The sequence below is a fragment of the Lynx canadensis genome, chromosome F1, assembly GCF_007474595.2.
Source record: "Lynx canadensis isolate LIC74 chromosome F1, mLynCan4.pri.v2, whole genome shotgun sequence".
Classification (NCBI taxonomy): Eukaryota; Metazoa; Chordata; class Mammalia; order Carnivora; family Felidae; genus Lynx; species Lynx canadensis.
This window is the reverse complement of record NC_044319.2, coordinates 62,621,819-62,638,387: the sequence shown is the minus strand read 5'-3', so window position 1 is coordinate 62,638,387 and position 16,569 is coordinate 62,621,819. Positions and strand designations below refer to the sequence as shown.

The window sequence follows — 16,569 nt, the reverse complement described above, 5'->3', positions numbered from 1 at the left end:
CTTATGTATTAAATTGGGTGTTTTTGGCCCCTGTACTTGTAAATTTGTATGTCTCTGTGTTATGGGTAGATGAAAGAGGACTTTATTCTAAACTGTGTGCCCCATTTCATCATCATTAAGGACATTTATCATCATGATAATATGGGGACATTTACAAATGCGCTTTCTTTGTATACTGTTTCTTCCCCTCAGGAACCCCTCTGGTTTGATTGACTGGCATTGCCAAAGAATGCATAATTGCTTTTGGCTTTTATGTGTCTTTATTTTTTTTTTTAATGTTGATTTATTTTTGAGAGAGAAACCGAGCATGAGTGGGGCAGGGGCAGAGAGAGAGGGAGAACAGAAACCGAAGCAGACTCCAGGCTCTGAGCGGTCAGCACAGAGCCGGATATGGGGCTTGAACTCACGAACCGCAAGAATCATGACCTGAGCCGAAGTCGGACGCTTGCCCACTGAGCCACCCAGGCGCCCCTGCAGAAACGCTGGGTCCCTGCAGCATTTGCTTGCGGAAAACCCCTTTGTGGTACAACACATTCTTCCCAGCCAAAAGAAAGGCCTTTGCCACATCGGTAACGGAGTCCTCTTTTATTGACTCAGATTTTAAATTTAATTTTTTTTTGCATCTCTCACATAGAATAATAGAAGCACGGGTTTTTTTTTTTTTATTGTGATGAAATATATAGAACATAAAATTTGCCTTTTTTTTTTAAATTTTTTTTTCAACTTTTTTTTCTTTATTTTGGGGACAGAGAGAGACAGAGCATGAACGGGGGAGGGGCAGAGAGAGAGGGAGACACAGAATCGGAAACAGGCTCCAGGCTCTGAGCCATCAGCCCAGAGCCCGACGCGGGGCTCGAACTCACGGACCGCGAGATCGTGACCTGGCTGAAGTCGGACGCTTAACCGACTGCGCCACCCAGGCGCCCCTAAAATTTGCCATTTTAACAATTTTCAGTGTACAGATTAGTGGCATCGATTACACTTAGAGTGTTGCGCAGCCGTCCCCACCTTCCAGACCCTTTCCATCGTTCTAAATAGGAGCTTTGTCCCCATCAGCAGGGACCCCTCATTCCCCCTTGCCAAGCCCCAGGCGACCTCTAAATTCATGGAATTTTACGAGGTTAAACGCGCTGTGGTGGACTTGTAGTCCAGCTTCCCCCGCTTGCAGGAGACCTCCGTCCTCTGTGCTGATTTGCTGCGACCGTGCTTTTCACTATGTTTATGTAAGTTTTGTCCCCTTGATCCTAGCTCTCCTCTCTGGAGCCACAAATACATAGACCTCATTTCCCTAACGTTCCCGAAGCCTTTCTTCATTGTGCTTTTCTTTTCTAGACTTCCTGGTTTCAGAGCACATTATTTCCTCTTAAAATATGTTAGAATACTTTTAATGTTTATTTCTTGAGAGTGGGAGACTGTGAGCGGGAGAGGGGCAGAGAGAGAGGGAGACAGAGAATGCAGAGCAAGCTCCATCCAGACTGTCAGCACAGAGCTCAGTGTGGGGCTCGAACTCATGAACCGTGAGACCGTGACCTGAGCTGAAATCAGGAGTTGGATGCTTAACCGACTGGGCCAGCCAGGCGCCCCAAAGTATGTTAGAACTTAATACCGAATCCCAGATGTTGTCTTACCGGTGTAAAATACAGAGAACAGTTTTACTCTCACGATACGGACTTTTGCATTCATTTTTAAAGAATGGCATCATGCTATATTTTTCTTGTTTAACATGCTGTTAGGACCTGGGTCATGATGGATTTATTGTCCAGAATCCTTAGGATTATGTCATGGCCTTTAATCCAGATTTTTTACTCATTCTTTATTCCTGCAGTTTTCTCTGTTTTATTTTTCAACCTAAATACAAGAAGTTACATAGATCGTCGCCATATTAGATATAATTCTTTTGAACCCATTATTCAGAGTGTTTGATTTGTGTGTGTGTATGTGAATCAGGATTTATCGAGTAGGGAAGCAGGCAACTATGAGTGTTTGGGCCTGAGGAAGTTGTTACCGGATTTGGACCTACACCATTGCAGCAGGACCCAAGGAGTAAAAAGTCCACACAAGACCTGAAAGGAGCCATGAGCCAGCCCCGCTGTGGCTTATAAGTCAGAGTTCACAGGATGCCAGGCGGGGCCACGTGCGAGAGCGGCATTGCAGAGGGGACAGGTGCAGACCTCTGCGGAAGGCTGTTGACTCTTCCCGGCTGCCGCCTTTTGGTTAGCTGAGATGCTTCTGTTCAGGGTCCTTGATGTTCAGGGGGGCTGGCAGTTACGAAGGAGGACATTTATGAAGGAGAGCCGGCTATGGAGCACAGAAGAGTGAGGCCACCCTCGGTTCGCCGATACCTCAATGTCCGTTTCTTCCCACTGTAGCCGGGGATGATGCTTCAGAGCGTAGCTGTTCCTGCTTTATTTCCTCCGCCCAAATGCCACACAGGTTTCTCTCTTGAGCCATCCTGCACAGCAGCTCTATAGTGTGAGGAGTGCCAAGTTCTGGTTTAGCAGAACTGACCCACTGTAAAACCATCACACCAGATGGTAACAGGTGAACTGTCCCTCTGAGCTTTCAGTCAAGTGTAACTTGAATAAGAACATTTTCATACCGTATCAGTGATACGGTAAGGCTGTCGAATAGAACAGGATTCGGCCTGAAAAATGAAGGCTTCATGTCTTATTTTTCCTTGTTTCAGGTTTCACATCTCATATTTTACCCTTTCTGGTTTAATGGCATCCTTTTTTTCTTTTTTAAGTTAAAAAATAGCTCTGGAGTAGTGGTACCATTACAGAAGTCACTGTGCTTTTGAAATTTCTCAGTCTTATTAGGAACCGAAGGAATTGCCCATCCCCTGGAGGTTTCTGATACCGGGGGCCAGACATACAAACAAAAATCCTTCTTTTTAACCAAAGGAAGTAAATTAATTGACCTGAAGTCTTTAGGAGCCAGACTGGGAGAAGGTCTCCAGTTTTGAGTATAAATGACCAAACCAAGTAGGGTCCCCCTAGGGTGTCCAGCCAGTTCTCAGAAATGTCATTAATTAACATGCCAGCAGTTGGTGAGAGGAGACATTAGAGGAGGTACGTTCCAGTTTGGGGCCCTCCACTTTGAGCTGTGCTGTGATTTGGAACAAGTCAGAGATAAATTATTCAGGGCTAGCTGGGGAAGGGAGGAAAGGACGCCTGGAGAGCTCCGATATGTATTGTTGATTGTGCCAGGCACCGAGGAAAACAGTGGTTTATCAGTCTGGGTCCAATCGGAAGACAGAATTCACACAGTGATTTACACAGAAGAATTATAAAGAATCATTCAGCTGTAACAAAACAGCACCTTTAAATTGGAAAGAGCACTCTGAACAGTCCTCTAGAGCTGAAAGAGAACATACGAAGAAGGACAAACTTGGGGGGGGGGGGGATTCCCCCAGGCTGGAGTTCATTTTCGTTTGTAGGAGGTGTGTTAGAGCCACTGGACAGCAGAGAAGCTTGCTGAGTGGCTGAGGCCAGAGCTGGTCCCCGGACGCTGGGAAAATAGAAAGCATCCCTTTTGGGGGCTGGGTCCAGAGCCGCAGCAGGTGCACAGAGGGAATCAGGGCATCCCTGTGGGTTGGAGGCCTGGAGGAGCCAGAGTCTTTTCTGGGAGGGCTGGGGGGAGGTGATCACCAGGGATGCCAGGTTACCGAGGGGCCGTGGCTGGGACAGAACATCACCCGATATCCTCGTACCCACGCTGTTGATTAACTCGGTAGCACCTGCCACCAACAAGACCAGCCCTTTCCTCCCACACATCCTTCACCTACACAGGCAAACCCGCACGGCCTGCTTGCCGGAAAGGACGTGCTTGGAGGGATTCTGTCCATTATCCGAGTATTATTGAAAGAGCAAGAAATTGACCCTATCTGGTTGAGCAAGACCTCGTCCCTGCCCTCAAAGGATCTACAGTCAGACGAGACCGGACCAAGGTTACGTCAATCCTAAAGGCAACCCCATGTGTAGAACCAGTCATCCCCGTTCTTAGGATGAAATGAAGCTTCAGACGTCGTAGGTGACACTCCCATGATCACGAACTAGTTAATCGTTGGAGGACTGTCCTCCCCGGGCTTCTGTCCTTAGGGTGGGCACACTGCTCTGTTCAGTGGCATCCCCCTTTTAAGAAAAAACCCACACATTCATTTGCCTTCATGTTTTTATCACTTCAGAGTTACCCATCAAAATGCAGAACATTTTGCAGGACAGAAAGCCCTGGATTTTAAGGTGAATGAACTGTTTTCTCTCCTGGGGATTGCTAAACCTGTGACATTTGGGAGTGTCTTGGAAAATAAGGGACTATGGTAGCATATTTCACTTAGTTAGCAGCCAACAGTTGCAATGATCCAACCAGACAGAATGAAGACGACGTGAGTACCCTCAGATTCAGGAATCACATTAAATGACAAGCAAAGTAAAGAAAAAGAATTTGATTTTTTTTTAACGTTTACTTATTTATTTTGAGAGTGCATGTGAGCAGGAGAGGGAGAAAGAGAAAGAGAGAAAGAGAGAAAATGAATCCCAAGCAGGCTCCACACAGCCCAATGTCAGCACAGAGCCCGGCATGGAGCTCGAACCCACGAACTGTGAGATCATGACCTGAGCTAAAATCAAGAGTTGGACGTTTAACTGACTGAACTATCCGGGCACCCCGAAAGAGTTTGATTTTTTTTAAAGAGTTTGATTCTTAAACTCTAGACTGCTAGTAATGAAACCACAGAATGTGGAAGACACCGGTTTTAAAATCATCCAGATCAGAAAAAAATACATTGCTTATAAAGGAACACAATTAGGCTGATAGCAAAACTGGAAGACAGAAGACAGTGGATTACCTTTAAGAATATGGGGGGTTGGGGGCGCCTGGGTGGCGCAGTCGGTTAAGCGTCCGACTTCAGCTCAGGTCACGATCTCGCGGTCCGTGAGTTCGAGCCCCGCGTCGGGCTCTGGGCTGATGGCTCGGAGCCTGGAGCCTGTTTCCGATTCTGTGTCTCCCTCTCTCTCTGCCCCTCCCCCGTTCATGCTCTGTCTCTCTCTGTCCCAAAAATAAATAAACGTTGAAAAAAAAAATTAAAAAAAAAATAATAAAAAAAATTAAAAAAAAAGAATATGGGGGGTTGGGTTAAGTGCCAAAGCTTAGAAAGTATCCTCTCATACTTTGTTTTTATGAAAGTGGGGTAGAAAAAAATCCTAGGCAGCATTTTTAAAGACTTGCAAATAAACGAGAGAGCATCCACCCTAAGAGAGAGTAAGGACAGAAGAAAGGCTGGCGTTCAGGAGGGTGGAATGCATGGTGACTCATAAAGGAGAAGTTTTATCAGAGGAGGGGACAGGGTCTGCCAGCCTCTTGCTAGGGAGAGAAGGGAGAAGCACGGGGCCACAAATTGGAAATCAGCAGTGGAATCAAACAAATTGACATTTTTAAAAGGAGATAATAATACCCCTAGAAAGGCAGAAAGTCGAGGTCCCATGGGATTAAGATAACAGGTTTTTTTTTTTTTTCAACGTTTTATTTATTTTTGGGACAGAGAGAGACAGAGCATGAACAGGGGAGGGGCAGAGAGAGAGGGAGACACAGAATCGGAAACAGGCTCCAGGCTCTGAGCCATCAGCCCAGAGCCTGACGCGGGGCTCGAACTCACAGACCGCGAGATCGTGACCTGGCTGAAGTCGGACGCTTAACCGACTACGCCACCCAGGCGCCCCAAGATAACAGGTTTTAAAAATATGTTATTTTTTAATGGAATCAGATACTATCCTAACCTGTAATATATAGGTAGAATCCCGTAATTAGGAGAAAAGATAGAATACGTAGTAATTACTTACACTGTTGCTTTGTGGATCCAGAAAAGCTGTCAGGATTCTTAGAGGTGGCTCTCCAACATCCAGGCTGCCCCCCCACAAAATCGGATCAAGACCTCCCAGATAGACAGCTCTACTCTCCAACCTCCCTCCCTTCGTAGCTCCACACGCCCAAGTCCCCACCTCAGACTGCTCCATTGCCACAGGAGTGGGACAGGGGGCCCGGGTACCGGGGGTCCTGGAAGGTCAGAGAAGAATGAGCAGATCTGGAGCTCAGACACCTGGGTCCCATTTGTGCTCTGTGCTGTACGAGGGACAGGGCGATTGCATCTTCCCATATATCTTTTTAATTTTTTAATGTTCATTATTCTTGAGAGAGAGACAAACACTGAATCGGGGAGGGGCAGTGAGAGAGGAAGACACAGAATCTGAAGCGGGCTTCAGGCTCTGAGCTGTCAGCGCAGAGCCTGAGCCGGGGCCCGAGCTCGCGAACCGTGAGATCGTGACCTGAGCCACCCAGGCGCCCCTGCGTCTTCCCATATTTTTCTGAGATCGAGCCTCCTCCAGCCTTCCAGCATGGGAGGGCCTTGAGGGGCCCCTGCTGGACTGGAACCAGGGCAGCCTGACCTGTAGATCTCTCCCATGCTCCTCCCGTCTTTTCCGGACCCGCCCGTGGAGGGATGGGAGTATCCATCACTGCCGCGAGTGATGTTTCATGTAGAGTTGATGTTTTTATTCCCTCTGGTGTCAGAACCTTTCATAGACTGTGCCTTTTCATACATATGCATGAGTAGGAATTGCCCGATTTTCCGCATGGAGAAACTTACGAAGTAAGAGGGGAAAGAGTATCCTTCGTGCTCTCTGGCTTCAGTTAGTTCCCCGGGGGTGCTCTGTGATCCCTCATTCACCCCGGCGTTAATTCCCCTCGGTGCCAAGTCCTTTTCACCTGCTTCTACCTGTGGGCTCTGTGCACCCTCCCTCTCCCTAGGTGACCCCCATCTTCCGTGAGCTTCCTCCGCATCCGCTTCCCCTTCCACACATCGTGGGTCACTGCCTACCGTCATCGCCCCTCTGTGCCCTGCCCTCCTGTGTTCCAGACCCAGCTTCTCCGGTCTCTTCCCCGTGGGCCTGCCCTTCTCTAGCCTCTCCATCCCTCCCTGCCGGTCCTCTCAGCTCTCCCCTATCCTGAAATAAATAACCTCCCTCACCCCTGCTGCCCTGTGCGAGAGCACATCTGTCAACCCTCGGCTCCCTCCCAAAGCCCGATGCCCACCACCCTGCCATTCCTCGTGGTCTGACTTCACACCCCCCCCCCCCCCCTATCGATTCTCCTCCTCTTTCCAGTTTTCTGCCTGCCTTTCTGTGGCTTGCAGTCCTACATAGTTATATGCATTCTTTATCTGTTCCTGTCCTCTTTCTTTCCTTGAAAGCAGGTTCTGTGCTTCAATTCTCATACCTCTCCGTGGGCTTGGCAAAGTCCCTTGAGCTCGGGAAGTCTCGGTAAACACGCAGAAGCACCGTAAGTCCCCCCGGGGGACTCACTGGCCTGTCATTTATTGACACCTCGGGGCTCTTTGTCACATGCACGTGTTGGTGCACACATCCAAGACCTACCTTTTCCTCTGTCCTTCCTCCTCTCTCTTCTCCTCCTCTGGAGACCACTGTGTGCCCCGTGTAGATGCAGAGACAGGTAAGGCATAGCCCGGCTCTGCATGGTCCCCAAGGTGACTCCTTTCTGTGACATTTTTCAGGAAGTGTTCAGAGGAATACGGCTGAGGCATAAGTTTTAAAATGGCCACGTAGTATATGCTTGCCACTAAGAGTAGTGAAGCCTTTTTTTTTAAATTTTTTTTAATCTTTATTTATTTTTGAGAGGGTGAGAGAGACACAGAGTGAGAGCAGGGGAGGGGCAGAGAGAGAGGGAGACACGGAATCCGAAGCAGGCTCCAGGCTCCCAGCTGTCGGCACAGAGCCCGACGCGGGGCTCGAACCCACGAACCGTGAGATCGTGACCTGAGCCAAAGTCGGACGCTTCACCGACTGAGCCACCCAGGCGCCCCGTGAAGACGTCTTACAAAAGGAAGAGTCAAATATTCCTTCATATTCCCTCTAGGAACATTCCACATGCAAATGTGCCCTCAGATGTTTTTCCAAAACCCAGCATTGTCCTGTAAGTAGTTCTACGATGAACCTGTTTTTCTCTTGGTAATATATCAGGACCTTCCTTCCGCACCCATGTTTACAGTCCTTCCGTGAGGGCTTTGACGCAGGGTTCCAGGGTGGCCGTTGACAGTAGGGTTTTAGGGAAACACCCCACTCGCAGAGGGACTTGTGTCAGGGAGGCGGACATGGGAGACATTGCCCAGGAGTCAGGATAAAGGGCAGACTGGACAATAGAGCTGACAGCATTTGGAGGCACAGACGGGGGTCAGTCTGTCAGGCTTGGGTCATTCAGACTAGTGACGGTCTGAATAGAGAGTAAATGAAGGAGCACCCTCTTTTGGGGAGGTGCTGGGAGCGGCCCCTCCCATGACCTCAACTTGGCTCTCTGGTAATTTTACCTCTGCTCTTTCCGCTGGCTTTCTGCCTCTGGTGGATCCTCCTTGATTATTAAATTCACTCATGGCAAAAGAATGGAAACTTTTACCATGGTAATTCTAAATATGAAGACAGGAACCATACATGTTTTGTGCACTGTATCCCTGGTGCCCGGCAGGGTCTTTGTACGTCGTAGGTGCTCCGTAAATGCCACGTGACGAAGCTAGGGCAGGCTCGATCCACTTGTTTGTACTAGAATGTTCATTTCGAAAAGGCTGTTAAGCTTCCTTATTTTCTTGGTGGCCTCATCCTCGGCCCTTCTCCATGGCCTAAAGCACAAAGCTGGCAGATAGTGAATAGATCTACTTACAGCAGAAAATTGAAGAGCCTCCAGAATGATCAAAGCTAAACCTTTGGATCAGTCTCTCTGTGCCAGACCTTAGCGGGCATCTTTTACCCTTACGATGGAACATCCAATTAGGCCAACTTTACAAGACTTCACATCATTAAACGCTGTCTACCGGGAAGGGAATCACCCTGTGGAGGAAGAACCAGGGGAACCGAGAATCCAGGCCTGGTCCCAGTTCTACTTCTAAGTGATTTCTTACTTTGAAATTCCATTCCTGTTTCATTTTCTCCTCCTTACATGCATAAAGGGAATCCATTTGGAATTTGCAAAGCTTTGAAGAGGCCCAGATGGGAGAGTGTATGCAAAGTAAAACCAGCCATCTTGCCCTTGACCCCTTTCCCTGCTAACAGGTAGACACTGGCCCGGGCATCCGTAGGGTGCTGTTGACCTTTTATGTGACACAAATACTTCTGAGAGTCTGGTAAAACTGAATTCTCTCCCTGTAACAATTCATTCATGTACATGCTTGCAGAATTTTGAGTTTGGGACAATACATGGGCCTCATAGCCCTATGGTTTAGTGGTTCCAAGGAGAGACCCTCTGGTGTCAATAATCATTGTAAGTTATCTTTGAATATTTTGCTTCTCAAGCCCGGAAGGTTTATCATTGGCTGTCCTTCTGTAGGAGGAGGGAGAACAATCTCTAGCTTGCTTAATAATTTAGTGTTTGAATGATTGATGGAGTTTACTTTATCAGCCCAAGAAGCATTTGCATCTTGTTAAGGGAATCATCGTCTTCAAAACAAACCAATCTCGTATCGATCGGTGGGTTTCAGATCACGTAAAGGGAGAGGCTTTGCTTAGGAAGAACCTTTATGGTACGCTAGGTGTTTCTGGATTCACGCGGATGTGGGAAACCTGGCGTAGGGTCTGTGTTTGACACTGGGATGTAGGGCCATATGATGGGCCAGGGGAAGGACCACTGTGTGGCCAACCTTAACCCCAAAGGCAAGCAAAGATTGCTTTCGGTCTGGAGCGATAGCTCTGGTCTGACCAGCCCTTACTATCACCAGATGGTCTCCAGGATCGTAGAAGGACGCTGTCCCAGCTCATCCCCCAGTGACTGCTTGGGCATTCCGCACTGCACAGCGGTCTAGACTCTGTGTTGTCATGCCCTGTTCCTCGGTCCTGGCTGGGAAGCTTTCTGGGTTCCTTTTCGCATCTTGGCACAGTTAGGAAGAGGATGATGACCCACCACTAGGAAGACTATAGCCAGTTGTGAACTGGGCTGCTTTTCTGCTGGCACAGACCTCAGACTGTAGAGATGAGCATGACTGGGAGACCCAGAGGGTGAGGCGTAGAATTCAGGAACTAGGCTAAGTTGTCGGCAAGTCCCCACACCTTTATTAGGAGACCCTGAGAAGCAGCTGTGGAGGACTGACAGCCTTCCCCAGTGGCTGGTGGCAGTCACGGTCAAACCACGATTGAGCGAGTCTTCTGGGTTCAATAACGTTTCTGTCAAGTTCTCGAATAAGAATCCCGAGGTGTCTTTTAAATACCACATCCACCAGGAACTGTTTACTGCTTTCAACCCCACCTCCACAGTGGGGATCTCATTTCCGTTTCTTCTTTGTACCCAAGGCTCTGTAGTCCTTAAGTTCAATCTTGTAGCTATTTATCTAATATTTCTTAGTGGGAGCCACATCTTACTCGTCTTTGTCTCCTTGACTGCCGTCTTGCACATAATTGTGCTCGATGCGTATTTGTTAAATCGACTTGATTTCTTCTTAAGTCTTTGCACAATTCCCAAGAAGTGGGCACATTTATTCTGTAGACTTTTACCTAGGATTGATCGGATGGGTGGATGGACAGTCGAGTCAACCAGCCAACCTAACCTTTGTTGAGCGCCGAATGCTACCCGTCTGTGAAGGTGTTTGGAGATGGTGATAAAAAAATGTTAACCAGGGGCGCCTGGGTGGCGCAGTCGGTTAAGCGTCCGACTTCAGCCAGGTCACGATCTCGCGGTCCGTGAGTTTGAGCCCCGCGTCGGCTCTGGGCTGATGGCTCAGAGCCTGGAGCCTGTTTCTGATTCTGTGTCTCCCTCTCTCTCTGCCCCTCCCCCGTTCATGCTCTGTTTCTCTCTGTCCCAAAAATAAATAAATGTTGAAAAAAAAAAAATTTAAAAAAAAAAAATGTTAACCAGAGACCATCAAGAACATATGTTCTAATGGACGATAATACACAGCACACAGACGACCGTTACAAAGGCAGCAGTGCAGTCGGGAGCCCTGAGAAGTGAGAGGTCACGTGACCTTGCTCAGCTCTGCTCAGGGAGCAAGCCAAACATGACTTCCTACTGTGGGACTAACCACGCGGCAAGGCCGCCTTCGAAAATCTACTGCCTCCGTCCTCCAGTTGGCCAAAGATGCCAGCCCTGTCCCCTGTTGCTGCTGTACCGTTAGCTCTTTGCTTACGGGACCAATAATCTTTGTCCGTGCAATATCTTGGTCTCTGGCTTTACCTCTTGTCCAATTTGTCGCAGTTTTTACCGATAATTCGTAACTATCAGAGGGTGGATGGGAGAAACGAAACCATACTGAATGGCGAATGTGCTCATCTTGGTTTTAGCCCCGGCCTCAATAAAAGCTTTTTGGGAAGGGAGGAGCAAGAGGGGCCTCAGGAGGTAACCCCTGATGGGTGCCATCTGCACGTCAGCTTGTTGTCTTCCAATGGCACTTAATTCATCGTTAGGGGCTCCCGACTGCAGGAAGAGGTGGGGTATTGCTGGTGTATCGCCTTTCAGAGTCAGAGCGGCCGTCCAGGCGGTGGGCCAGTGGTCTGATCTACTCTACCTATATTTACACCCAAACGCGGATCGAAATATCTAGGAGTGTATGGATGTGCACGTGTGGGTGCACATATAAATACAAACATCTATCTTGGTAAGAATTTTTTTTTAATTTTTTTTTTTTTAATTTTTTTTTTCAACGTTTATTTATTTTTGGGACAGAGAGAGACAGAGCATGAACAGGGGAGGGGCAGAGAGAGAGGGAGACACAGAATCGGAAACAGGCTCCAGGCTCTGAGCCATCAGCCCAGAGCCCGACGCGGGGCTCGAACTCCCGGACCGCGAGATCGTGACCTGGCTGAAGTCGGACGCTTAACTGACTGCGCCACCCAGGCGCCCCTTTAAATTTTTTTTTAATGTTTATTTTTGAGAGAGAGAGAGAGAGACAAAGTGTGGCGTAGAGACAGGGAGACACAGAATCCAAAGCAGGCTCCAGGCTCCGAGCTGTCAGCACAGAGCCCGACGCGGGGCTTGAACTCATGAGCCGTGAGACCACGACCTGAGCCGAAGTCGAAGTCAGATGCTTAACCGACTGAGCCACCCAGGCGCCCCTGTTTGTTGTTGTTGTTGTGTTATTTTGTTTGCTTGTGTTTAATACCAAAAACCTAGACCCAAATCCTTCCCAATTGCCTTTGTTCGCTGATGGGAAGGACAAAGCCCTAAGGAAACAATTAAGCTTGTCAGGCGCTTCAGCTGACAAAGAAGAATCTGACAAGCTAAATGTGAGAGAGAAACTGCAAGTGTTCCTAAACCAGGTCCCGGGAGAGCCTCCCGTGTCCCCGGCCAGGCCTCCCACCCTCGCGGCCCCCGTGAATTTCCGGGAGCCCCGTCCCTCGGGCCGTCCGCCCCAGGATGAATGTGTGCACGTCTCCGCTCCAAGAAGACGCAGCCGGCTCTTTGTGGCCTCGTCTGCATCCACGTCACATCTCCGAGAGACGTCCTCGCCCTGCAGAAAGAGAGGGAGTACAGGCAAAATGCAGGCGGGAGCGGTTAAGTCAGCCTTTGCTCTAACCAGGACACTTGACTTAAAAAAAACCCGTACTGAGCCTCTGTCTCAGTCAGACGACTCCTACGCGCACGTCAGGACGGCCTTGCCTCTGCCGAGCGGGGGCGAAGCCACCCTACGACAGGAGGGGGCGACAAGCCGGGGCGGGACCGGCCCACCTCTGGCGGCCTCAGAGTCCCGTGTGCACTTGACTCTTCCCGCACTGGCTCTGCACCTGGACCCTGTCTCCTGCCGTCTTGCCTGGATCTCCAGACCTCATTCTCCCTGTATTTCCCCCTGGATCTTGAGGCTATTTCTGTTTTGTTTCTTCCTTTTTAGCCTATAAATAGGCTCAGGTTTTGCCATCTGAAAAGAAAAGCTACTCCCAAAGCCTCCCTTCTTACCGTGTTCCTTCACTGCCAGACTCTTGGGCATGATTGCGCTTTTCCGCATGTATTTCCAAAACCCCACTCGTTTTTCAGCTCCTTATATTTGGGCTTCTGTGCCCTGCGCCAAGATCGCCCCTGCTGCGGTCACCGGGGATGTCTCCATTGCTAATCCGTGGCTCACTCTGCGTCCTCGTCCCCTTTGGTCCCTCCAGAGGACCGAATGCCGTGGACCTTTCCTCCCTCCGGAGACTCTTTCCTCCCGCACATCCATGGTGGATTCCTGTGTTCCTCTGATTTCCTGGTCTTTTCCTGTTTTTTGGTTTTTGGTTTTTGGTTTTTGTTTTTTGCTGAGTCCCCCTCTTCTGCCTTTAGTTTCAATCAATGCTGTTAACAGGATTCTCAGTGAACCCCGTCCCTTCCTTCTCTGCTTGCTCCGGGGGAATCTCCTATTTCCCATGGCTACTGCCACCCTCTGTCCTGGTGGCTTCTAAGTCTGTGCCTCTCCCCTGATCCCTTGTTCCCATTTGTCTCCTAGGCAGGGCCATCTGAGTGCCCTGGTGGCCCCTCAGGGTTGTTGACATGTGCAGAACCACACCCTTCTTTCCCTGTGCCCTCAGCTGCTCCTGCGTCCTTCGACCTCCTTGACCTCCTTCGTGTTTAGTCCACACCCCCCATCAGCCAAGTCGTACAACTCAGGATCTTCTCCCTCCCCCTCCTTATCCCCGCATCCAGAGAAATGGCTCTGGAATCCACATCCTGCTACCCATCATCACTGTTGCTGCCTTACATAGACCTTCAGCTTTTCTTGCCTGGACTCGGGGCCAACCAGCCTGGTTGCACAGGATGTGCACTGCATAAGTCCAGGCTGTGTTGATCACCGTGCCCTATGGTTGGCACCTGACTCACCCGGTCTAATTCTCATGACTGTTTGTATGTTTGTGGATGCGAAAAATAAACTCGATGGTTAGAAGGCTCCCCCAGTGTCTCACAATGGGAAGCAGCGAAGCAGACAGTTGAGTCCACTTCCTTCGACTGGCAAGGCCCCGGTCCAGGTTCTTCCTCTTCCCCCAGACCTTCCATATCGCAGTGGCCTCTTTTTGGCCTCCCTTCTTCTCCTGTCCTCCTGCAGACTCCTTCCCTCCACCACCGTGACTACCAACTACGTCATTCCCATCGGTGCCATGAGCACACAAGGTGACGGCTGGGCTCTGTGCAGCAGGTCCTGACCTCCCTCTGCTCCCGTCTCCTGCTGGTCCCTCGCATGTCCCCTGTTCCTGGTGCCAAAGCAAACCGTGCTGTGTCAGGACTCCGTGCCTTTCAGTGTGCAGATTGCCTTCCTCTGTGTCTGATGGGTGGTTTTCCTTTGCTCCTCCAGACCCGCCGCCGGGCCAGGTGCCCACAGAGGCTGGCCTGTGTGGACCATCAGCGGGCTGCCCTCTCCCCACCTCCATTCACAAGAGCTCCTGCCGGGTGGCACACACTTCTCTCTCTGGGTCCTGGCAGCCGCCCACTGCCCTGCTCCTCAGGCCTTGGGGCGCCGAGAGCTCCTTGGGCCCCGTGCTGCCCTCAGGTTTCCCTGCACGGTGCCCTCGCCTTTGTAAATAGTCCCTCCCTAAGCTCACCTTGGATGGCTCCAGTGATCTGTTTCCTGCCAGGACCCAGGCTGCAGCGTTCCCCTCCGTCATCCCCGCCACCTTGCACATACTCAAGGCGCTGCTCGGACGGCAGACCCCCCCCCCCCCGCCCCGTGCACCCTTACCGGGAGCAGGCGGGCTCCGTGTCGCACACGTGCCCGGTGCCCTGCTCCACGCCCTGTGCTCGCCCCACTGTCCAGCAAGCACCCCGAGCTCCTCAAGGATAGGCTCTGGACCGGGCTCCGTTCTGCCTCCCGAGACAATGCGGTGTGGGGCCGCGGTTGGAGTGGGTAGAGTAAGACATGTGTTTCTCAGGATGATAAATTAGGCCAAACCACCTCCAAGGCCCTCTGACTCCTCAAGAGCTGCTCTTGGGTAGTGGGGCGACAGACAAGGTCAGGAGAGAGCTTCTGGCCTGCAGCAGGAAGAAAAGAATTCTCAAGCCAGGACCCTTCTTTCTTTACAACCTTCTCACATCCCCCTACCCTCGTACCTGGCTTCCTCAAGCCTCCCAACCCACCACTTCCCCAAACTTCCAAAGTGAAAATAGAAGTTGGGGCTCAGTCACTTAAGCATCCGACTTCAACTCAGGTCATGATCTCACAGTTCATGGGTTGGAGCCCTGCATCAGGCTCTGTGCTGCCAGCTCGGAGTCTGGAGTCTGCTTCGGATTCTGTCTCCCTCTCTCTTTGCCCTCCCCCTGCTGGTGCTCTGTCTCTTTGTCTCTCAAAAATAAACATTAAAAAAAAAAAAAAGTGAAAAGAAAAGAACGTTAAAAAGGGATTGGAAATTGAAATGGGATCAAGACTGTGTCAGTCCCCCGCCCCGGCCCGCCAGATCTGTTTGTGGCCTGAAAGTAAAGATATGTGGTCCCTTGCAGTTAAAAAAAAAAAAAAAAAAAGACACTGAGTCATGACTGAGAGGGAGCTGTCCTAGGATAAATCGTCCTGGGGTGTGTGTGAGAGGTGGGTTGTCGTAGGTTGCTGCCCCCGCCCCCAGCAGCAGCTTCCCTTGTCCTGAGAGGAAGTGCCGTCAGGTCTGCTCTGATGGAAAAGCAGGCGGGCAGGTGGGAGCAGTTGGGGAAAGGAAAGTACCTGGTCGTGCCAGCCAGGCGCTGTGAGCCCCGGGAAGGGCGGTGGGTGCCCTCTCCTCGTTTCCCGTTGGGCACACGCAGTTCCCATGTGCTGAGCCAGAGGCCTGGGGATGCGGAACTAGAGGGACAGAGGGTGTTAGGGGACGAATCCCAGGAAGTTCCAGATGGGTGATTTGAGGACTGCCTTTGGAGAAACTAGGGTGAGCTTCTGACATTTATAGTATCTGAATTCCTGGGTTGGTCTATTTGAAGAAACTTGGGTGGAAGGTGGGCAGTCGGGGATAGCAGAGAAACCGAGCACCCCTCCCCCGAGTGTCCACTGAAATCTGACCCACGTGAGGATGGAGTTTTGGGCAACCATAGAGAGTGTGAAGGCGTCGAGGACGTGGAAAGCTAAATGGAAGAGGGAGATTCAGAGTTCCTGGGTGGCATAAATGTACCCTACCGCCCCCTTCTAGCTGGGTGGAGAGATAATAGTAATGACAATCTAGTATTCAAATGACATTTGCCAGTTTGTAATCAGCCAAGGAGACGCGCAGGTGACGTAGAAATTAGGAACCTGGTTAAGGTTGCTGAGGTTCAGGTTCTGGCCCAGAGACCGGAGCAGGTCAAGTTGTGTCCCTCAAAAAGATGGGTCCAGGTCGTAACCCTTGATACCTGTGACTGTGACCTTATTTGGCAAGAGGGACTTGGCGGATGTAATTAAGATCGCGGATTAGGATGGGTCCCAGATCTCGTGACTGATGCTCTCATAAGAAGCGGGGGGTTTGGAGAAAGAAACACAGAGGACACACAAAGAAGGCGGGCGGCCGTGTGAAGGAGGCAGCGGAAAGCCGGAGAATGCCAGGATCGCCGGCAGCCACCGGAAGCCAGGACAGAGGCGTGGAACGCATTCTCCCTCGGAGCCTCTGGAAGGAACTA

The 16,569-nt window shown here is 50.4% G+C and overlaps 1 protein-coding gene across 4 annotated transcripts in view; it reads left to right on the top strand.

Moving 5' to 3' along the window:
• Positions 1-16,569, top strand: part of LOC115504938 (carboxyl-terminal PDZ ligand of neuronal nitric oxide synthase protein) — a 287,020-nt gene that overhangs the window by 215,361 nt on the left and 55,090 nt on the right. The window lies entirely within an intron of this gene.